This window comes from Idiotropiscis lumnitzeri, chromosome 7 (assembly GCF_059441095.1).
Source record: "Idiotropiscis lumnitzeri isolate Australia: NSW breed Sydney's pygmy pipehorse chromosome 7, RoL_Ilum_1.0, whole genome shotgun sequence".
Lineage (NCBI taxonomy): Eukaryota > Metazoa > Chordata > Actinopteri > Syngnathiformes > Syngnathidae > Idiotropiscis > Idiotropiscis lumnitzeri.
In genome coordinates this window covers 7894777-7904074 of record NC_142397.1, presented here as the reverse complement: position 1 = coordinate 7904074, position 9298 = coordinate 7894777, and the positions used below count along the sequence as shown (strand labels likewise).

General features: G+C 40.8%; 1 long non-coding RNA gene across 2 annotated transcripts; it reads left to right on the top strand.

Moving 5' to 3' along the window:
• Positions 1-2923: 2923 nt before the first annotated feature.
• On the top strand, positions 2924-5828 carry LOC148333366 (uncharacterized). 2 transcript variants are annotated; one of them, XR_015844279.1, is made up of 4 exons: positions 2924-3149; positions 3844-3979; positions 4795-4993; positions 5097-5828. It is a non-coding gene; the product is annotated as an uncharacterized LOC148333366 (long non-coding RNA). The 2 variants fall into 2 exon arrangements; XR_015844280.1 differs by having other exon boundaries at positions 2926-3149; positions 4856-4993.
• The last annotated feature ends 3470 nt before the right edge of the window (positions 5829-9298 follow it).

The following is a 9298-nucleotide window of genomic DNA, read 5'->3' as shown; positions in this document are numbered from 1 at the left end:
CACGTTTCCTTGGTTTAAAAGGCTTTTTTTTTTTCCAGTATCCAAATGTCCAACAAACCTGGTGACAGAAAAAAAAAGTCAGAGTCCGACATAAAAAATAGGCTAGAGTCCCAACAAATTATTCCCAAAGATAGAAAATAAGAGTCAATGCATGGGCTTTAAATGAGCCTCTTTCCTAAAAATTTCTGATTGTGTCTCTAAGACAACAAGTCTACCTCTATTTTACCTGAAAGACAAAAATTCCTTCAGCTAATTGGGTCCTGGCTTCTTGCCAGACATGCCAGACGCACTTTTAGTCTCTCTTGGAAAAGTAGGCGTGTTTGAAAGTGTTCTTAACTGATGTCTGCCGTCTGCCACTGAACACTTCTTAATCCAATTTATAACTGCTCCGCTAGAGTATTTAAAAAATTAATCGAGCGCCACTGGGAGTGTGGGTCCCCATGGGGTTCACTTCATTCTATTGGAATTCAGGATTCTTATCACTTTATTTTTTTTAAAACACGTGTATGTGTTCATCCAGTTATTAAAAGACCCCAAAAATGAGAAAAGGATGAAGAAAAATAAAATCAGCTTGGACCCTGAAGAGGATCGGGGTATGAAAAAAAAAAGATGGCTGGCTATATATATTTTTAGAGACATAAATTTAATCCTGGACATTTTTAAAGAAGTACAAAAAAATTATAATACACCAAAATAATGTCCTGAGTTCCACATATTTGATTCCCTTTTCATAGTTGGTGACTCTGGTCCAGCGTGCGCCCTTGAAGCCCACAGAGGCGCTCCTCCTCACCTCTTGGCTACAACGCAAGACATAAATTGATGCTGAAGGTTGTGAAGGTCCCACATTGTGACAGTGAACAGCACCTTCACTCGAGAGGACTCGCCAATCATTTCACCACAAACAAATACACACACACACACTCAGACACGAACGCACGCGAGTCATGTGCCACGATCACAGGGCGACAAGTTAGGAGAGCAGCCAAAATCACAGATGATCCACTCATGGCCTGCAGCACTCTTTAAAAAAAAAAATAGAAAACCACACCAGTGGATATTTTAGAAGCCCTGAATGCACGCTGCGACGTTTGTTGACTTGACAAAACATCGTTCGGAGCCTCAACGCTGTACGGTCGGTCTCACACATCCCCAGCAGAGCGTCACGCGCAATTGTTTGTTTGCAACTGAGAAAATTGTTTAAATAAATGACCCGATTTCAACTCAACACGTTCCTCTGCCACTTTTTCGACAGCACGATTCCTCCTTTGTGGTCTTTTTGTTTTATTCATGGTCCCACGCTAGCCTCCACAATCATCTCTTCTTTGTTTTCAGGGCCATATTCACATCTCCATTTCTCTTTTCTCAACTCTTTGAATCTGGACGCCTCATCTCCTTGCGGCAGAAACAAATTGATCACAAATTTCACAAATAATATACAATCGTGAAATAATATTTTGACGAATTGGGCTACATGTTATCTGTTCTTGTGTTGACGTTTGCGTTTTTGCTGAGTTGGGTTCTTTCCGATTTTTATGAATGCATCACGCAACTCATTGGACGGGAGGTGAGTGCGAGAACGAGAGAGAGAGTTGCCCGGAGTTGTGATCGGTTCCGGCCAAAAGAGCCGTTTTGTAAGAATAAAAACGAGAATTTAATGGAGGTCTGACGTGTGTCTTTTAAAGACACGACAATATGATATTCACCAAATTGTGTCATAGACAGTTTTTGCTTCATATTATACACAAGCTTTGAACTGCTGGGTTATATCTAACCCAAATTGGGTCCAACACTGGGTCCAAAAGGGACTGAGCCACAATGGATGAACGACTTGACCCAGCACGTTGAGTGAAGCTTTTGATCCAACAAGGGGTTGAAAACTACCCATACTGATGAGTTAAAGCTATCAATAAATTGTTTACCAGGTGAGCTGGGATCCAAATAATTAACTTGACCTTGGGTAAAAATAACCCAATCTGCAAAATCCATAGTTGCCCAGCGAGTGGGTTAGGAGACCAACTTTGCATTTTTCCTAGAATGCAATTTTCGCAGGATGGGAAACTAACCAAGGGATCTTAGTGTATATGTTCATCCTTTTCTTTTCAAAGTCAATGGGGGAAACGCAGAATAAATTGTTGCTCAAATTGCTGGAGAAAAAAAATGTTTAACGTTCTGAAGCGTGTTTGTATAAAATAACATCTGTTCCGCAGGAAGATTGCATTCATGTACATCAACAAATCCATTTTCTGTCCTCATTTGGATGCGACCAAGCGCCATAACTACAAAATATAAAACCGACTTTCTTTGTGTAATAATTTGCATATATGGAATATGTTTTGCAATCAACCAACAGCAAAAGTCTTGAATGTGTGTCTCACTTTATTTGCGAATGATGCATGGACTATAGTTGCTACTCTTACAGTCGGTTGTGCAACATCATAGACTATGATACCTGTCTACTGCAGTCTTAAAAAGTTTTTCAGTTACTTTTTATCGGGTCATTGCCGGGGAAAAAAAGCATGAAAGCTATTTTATTGATTAGAAAGCAAGCACACATTTTTATCACAGCACGATAATACATTGGCAAAGACACCGAAAGTGCTTTCTCCTTTCAAAACCGTGTTCTTTAAACGGTTGAATGGAGCCAACTTGGATGTATGATTGATAGCCTGGTGAATATTGTTTATTACTCGAAATACAGCTGGAAATCCATCCTTAGGAGGAATTGCTCAGCTTCGTTGTATTTGTGAGCAGGAGCCTTTCCCAGCTATAATATAGACATATATACCATTTTATGCATAACCTGTCTGTAACATGGTTTAAATTTCACATCTATGCAGTTTGTCATTTGCATGTATTAGGCTTTAATAGTAAAAGTGTAGCTGCCATTAGAGTCAGTTTTAAACTAAGTACATTTACTTTAATCATATAATAAATGTATTATATGTCTGAGTAAGGATTTTTGTGAATGGATTTCGTGAGTTTTTCTACAACGGAACCAATATTTGTTATGTCCGTGTAGCACGTGGACGTTAATGATTGTTGCACTTGCTACGTCTCGGCACGTCAGAGATTCAAAGCCACATGAAGAGGAGCTGAGCTAACGCACGATGGGGTTGATTTACACTTTTCTAGTACATGTGGAGAATGAGGTAAAACATTTGCAGTCATTTACACTCTTTCTGTTATTTACGAAGCTGTTGGAAGGAGTGCGCTATCGTTAGCTCGCTAGCCTACCTAGTCAACTAGCATGCTACCGTTAGCATGCTACAGGGTTAGCGGGCCTTTTGAGTGAGTGGTAACAGGCAAATATAGCAAATTGATGTTCTTATCTAATTTCTTAATATTTTATATTCTGTATTTTGTACAATTCTCACTGCATGCTTAACAGCTTTAAATGTCTGTTGTAAAAAAAAAAAAAAGGAACATATTGGTTACGTCATCTCGACTGGAGAGAAGTAACGCAAAGGCCTGCAAAAACATTATATTTTAATTTGACGGTTCCACTTAGTGACTGCTACGCGCCTACCCAGGTCAGGAAAAATGGTTGAAGGCGACAACCCGTCTGCATCTTTTGCAAAGCTAAAATTTTGCATCAGTGGAGTTGAGCTGCTTCAATTAGATTTTGGAGACATTTGTACGTGTTTCGGAAACAGAATTGTGCTGTGTTTTGCACATATTCTCAATAGCTTCATTAAACTTCCAAACACGCTGCAAACACATTTTTTTAACTGACAGCCGCACATACACACTCATGAAAGTGGATTTAACAAAAAAAAAAAACAACTGAGTGCAACATTTGGAGACCGTGACTTCACACTGGTCCACCGTTCCGCCAATGGCCAGTTCAATTTCAGTGGAGCCTACTCAGCGAAGAGACATGATGGCCAGATGACCACACATTGAGGACTACAAATCACAGGAAAGCTGTTTTGAAGTTAAGGAGAACGCTGATCCAATCGCCACAAAGTTAAAGGACCAGGTAACCCACAATGACAGAGTTGACAGCAATTTCAGAAACACATGCTACAATAAAACTATAAATAAATATTTAATTTTTTTTTATTTTAAACACTTTTTAGCGGAGGGGTGTGTGGGATGTGACAAAATCACCCACATCCAATGAAACAAATAAATAAAATAAAATGAAGGAAACATTTTTAAAGACTAATCACTGTACTGGCACATTCTATGGGATGAAAGTGGGCAAAGGGCGGCGATGGCGAGAGAGGCGAGGAAGGAGTCTGTGTGCTACGTGTCTTTTCGTTGAAGGCACTGTGGAAAAACACAAGTGTGGTCCACAAGAAGCCCGAGGATGTACATCTATCACTCGGAAACCTCAAAAGAGACACGCTAACCCGTCGGCAAGGAGACTTCTCGCCTTCGCCATACTCCTTATGTTAATAAGCTTCCTTTATTTCGGTACACGGATAAACCGGGATATGCTGATGAGTGGGAGTCTTGGCGGGGTGGATTCATCTGAGCTAAACAGGCGTTGAATATTAATATGAGCATAAACAGTCAAGAAAAAAAAAATCAACAGACATGACCTTTGACCCAGAGCAAGCACGCTTGACTGATGTAGGGAGCAGGGTTGTGTTTTTGCAGTACCATCGCGTTCATGTTGTTAAGGTGCCTCGCCGTCATTTTTCTTCAGGTGCTCCCGGGTCACACTGCTTGCTTTTTATAATTACCAACATAAATTAAAAGATTCTCTCCAAACGGTTTTCCGCAGTGACCTTTTGGGCCAAATCAAATATTTAACTGGATGCTGTGTGTTGACTTGTCACTAATTAGATGAGGAGCTTTTGCTTGCGGTCTGATGGTGCGATACGATGCTTCGCGTTTTGCCTGCCAGGAAAAGCGCAAAGGCTGCCCGCGTGGAAGTGTGGATGACAACAAATCAAGCCCGCAGGTCTTCTTTGCTCGCGATTGCGTGGGCGCATCGAATTGTGGTTAGCGCTACGAAGTCTTCCATCAGGTTGCCGCCATCTCTGTAACTAAGAAAATACAATACAATACAACTTTATTTATACACATTTCACAAGAGCTGGAGCTGTAACAAAGCGCTTTCCATATGGTGTCATCTAAATTCGCAGGAAATTCTCAGCGGGACATCGATCTGACTGCCATCGCATCGCAATGGAAGGAAATTCCATGTTTTTGTAAGATGGAACCTAGTGGCAGCAAGTATAACGAAAACAGCAAGGGCTCCGAAACAGAACCTTGTGGAACACCATACAAGATGGCAGCAAAGCTTGAGATGAAGCTCCTGTACTAATTCTCCTCGATACCAAGATGCCACAAGATGGTGCTTTGGCCTGAGCACATGGAATAGGATAACATTTTGTCTTTAGACTTGGTGAAGCAGCATGTGGTTCAATGCCCAAGTAGATTGCTCTCCACAGTGTCCCAAGTAAATGTAAACAATTTTGTCTGAGATGTCGTGTAACTACATCACAGTGTACACATTGCCATCTCTGTTTTTGTCCGCGTTTATTTTCATGTTATTTATTTTTTTGCCGTGCTGACATCTCGGTCGATATCGGAGATTATCTAGATAACCGTAAAATGAACATAATAAATCCTGACAGACTTTTTTTTTTTTTAATAGCACGTATGAAAGTAGCTACTGTGTCATTTGTCGAGCTTGTGTACAGTACTGAATTTGTTCTTCCTTGCAACGGCAGCTCTTGGGAGTTTCCTGTATTTATTATAGTAATAAAAAAACAATACAGCAACAGGACCTAATTTATCATGAACTGATTTTAGGTCAGATTAAATGCTTGGTTTACACTCTTTTTTTTAATTTTTATTTATCAAAGCTGTTTTTGTTCACCCCCCCCCCTCCCCTCTTAGTTGTTCTGCCATGACGTATCAAATTGGTGTCACTTGGCAGAAGAGTTCCAATAAATAAAAAAATCATGTAAAGTTTACATCTAACTTCTTCTTGTTCGTCTTGTCAACAAGTTCATGTTTACCGCTGTTGATTTATCTTCTCCAACGTGGCTTCAAAAGAAAATGACTCTTGACAACTGTAGAGGGGGCCCAGAGCGAACAAAAATGTTTATCTTTCATGGTCGTATTGGGACAAATTCCAACCATCGCCCCCCCCCCAAAAAAAAAAAACTGGCAGACCTTAAAAGCATTCTCTGAGGCAATTTGGAAAATGAAGCCACTTGACTTTGACACAAGCACAACATTGGTCCTCCTCCATGTTTGGGATCTTCCTTTCAGCTGAATCCAGTTTTTAATCATTAGTTTCTGCCTAATTATATTTTGCTGGTATTAAAAGTGTGCAGCTCCGCTCACACTCCCCCCCAGCTCATTTGTCATGCTGCTATATATTCGAGCACAACTTACTCCCAACTGATCTTCTTGACATTGATAAATTGAAACACGGACTTGACTCGGCGGCTGACGTGTCAGAGGGATCCCAGGATGAATCGGAATATTCTTGGCACACACCCCTGTTGAGAATCCCACCCCCTTCTCTTTATTTCCCGCCGTTCTGCCAATCCCGACCGGAACCTTTTTCCCCCCCTTTTGGCCTCCATCGCCATGTCGGCTCATTGTCCTTCCCGCTTTCGTTCCCACCGAGATCCACACTCGGGCTAATGATCACATCATAAAGCGTCTTTCGCAGCACTCGCTGGCTTCCAATTATCCTCCAGTTCTCCTCCTTCTCCTTTAAAATAAAGACCCTTAACCTCTCGCTACCTGCTGCCTTCATTAGTCGGCATTCTCTCGCTCTGGTTTCTTTAGTTTCTGCTCTCTGTGGACGCTTCTCTCTTGAAATCACCTTTTTCCGCGCAACGTCAGATCATTATCTTCGCTCCCGTCGTCTGTATTTGCTGGGGTAAACTAATCCTTAACCGAGGCTAAAATGGGCCGTGGTAGCGATACCACATCAAATTAAAGAAAGTTTCTCAGTTCGTGCCGCAAATGAGAGGTTGCAAAAATGGAGGAAGCGCCAGCGTTGCTAGCGCAGTTTCTTAATCTGGCTGAGTGCTAAGTGCACTTGACAAAAAAAGTCATCTTAAATGCCGTTGGAAATTGCATGTACACATCTGCTCTAGTTTTTATTTTTCATGCTGCACTTTTGCGTGATACTCTTACAAATGAATTAGCAAGATGCAGCGAGTCATTTCTGAAGCAGACGTCAAACAATCGTCCGAAATAAGGACATGTTGCACCGATGATGAATGTGGCAACTAACGTAATAACTTGATAACCACACTGGGGACCAATATTCAGCGGCAGACTAGAAAACAGAAGAGTGGCCTCAACATGCCAATCTGATGTCGGCCTTCGGAAAGTCGGTTCACGGCGTCTTGTTTGATGTAGCGCACCACGTCGTAAAGTCGAACCGTTTTTTTTGAGGCGTCCCAATTTTACAACCGATTGTGGCCCACCAATCAAAAAGTTTGCCCACCCCTGTCTAAGAGGAACTGTATACTTAAAGCAATCCGCTTCAAACCAAAAAGGCTTCGGCTACTCAATTGCATCTTTCCTAATTGTCTAAAATATATCAGAACTTTCCAACTTGAGGCAATATTTTACTGCACAGCTCCCACAAAGTAAGAAAGAGGCTCAGATACTTCTCCGACAGTTTAAGTGTCCAAGAGATTTAATAAATTTGTTCTGAAAAAATTTCCAAAACTTTAAATTGGGTAATCATATTTTAATGTAACAGAAGATTTGCCACCACTTGCAAACTTCCAGTACTTAACGTACCATGACAATAAAGCCGCAATCCTACGAGAATGAAAAATAATATAATGTTATGATAAAAATTTTAAATCACAGTCTTGCGAAACTTACTTTAATAATGTTGAATTGACCCCGCATTGAGAAGAAGCCATCAAATGTCGAGAGAAAAGGGAAAATGAAACTTTGTGAACAAATATCACTATAAAGGCATTTGAATAAAATCATTAGGTCTGTATGCTCACATGCATCATATCATGCCACCAAATTTGTCCTTCAGCCGTTACAGCTATGAAAGAAAATTAGTCTCTCTCGCTCTCTCGCTCTCACTCTCTCTCTCTCTCTCGTTCGCTCGCTCGCTCTCTCTCTCTCTCTCTCTCTCTCGCGCTCGCTCGCTCTTGTTTTCAGCTAATTTGTATTAGCATGTCTTCTGTCTCCATTAGCATGTCCCTGTTAAATATTCAGAGGGGAAATGGTGCATGAGTCCACGTTTGTCGACCAAATGACACAATGTACCGAAACACAATGTCTACACTCGCAAAGAAACTCCCAAACACCCCCACCCCACACCTCCTCGAGCGTTATCCCCAGCAGATGTGATGCATTTGAGGCTGTAAAAGTGACACGCATTTCCTCCTTGAATATTTAACAAGCTCTCGGTTGGCATTTGCAAAAAAACAGAATACAAAAAAAATAGGATGCAGTGATGTGGTGAACCTCAAGCAGAATAAGAGAGAAAACAAAATCCAATGTTGCCACTTTGTGACCTGCTTTTCCTCACCCGCGACTCTTCGCATCCATCTGCGTGCTTTTCACTCTGTCCTGCACGCTCCTCTTTGCACCGAGGGGTCAAACCAAATGCTTTATAGTTTGTACGCTTCAGCCATGGCAAACTGTTGCTTGTTCTCTCATCCAAACACATGGAGGTCACTGAGAAGGTGAGACGGCAAACATTGTGTGTGCCTTGATGTTGTTTGGTCCGCAAGCACCGGTGTAAGTGTGCGCGTGCGTGTGCGCGTGCGTGCGGCCACAGATGCTTTAGCATTTAGAGCAGCAGTGCCAACATTGAATTTGTTTATTCATCGTTCACTTATTTTCCACATCCTCAGATTTATTCTACTCAAATTGTACCAGTTGAGAACACTGCGGATTCATGTAATAATAGAGACAGTTACATTTATTTTTATAATCTTGTAGATTGTTTTTCCAATTGTGCTGTGTCAGCAAACTCTGATTTCCCACTTTCTTGAATGTAGCATTACTAGCTAGCTAGCCAGAAACAAACTAGCTAGCAAACAGATATAAAAAAAAAACAATCTGTGCTTTTATTTTTGAGGTAACTAGAAGGTCACCAGTATTAATCAACAATTAAAATATTCGCTAAAGCAGAGGTCGGCGTGAAACATTTCACAAACAGAACTTTTGATAAAGAATTAGTTTATCAATCATGATTACATTAATTCTAAAAAAAAAAATAAAACATTTATTTTCCACTTTATTAAAATATGATCAGTTCTGAAATAAAACGATTGAAACAGTTTTTATCAGTTTGATACTAACAGTGAATTAAAAATGTCAATTATGTTCTGCA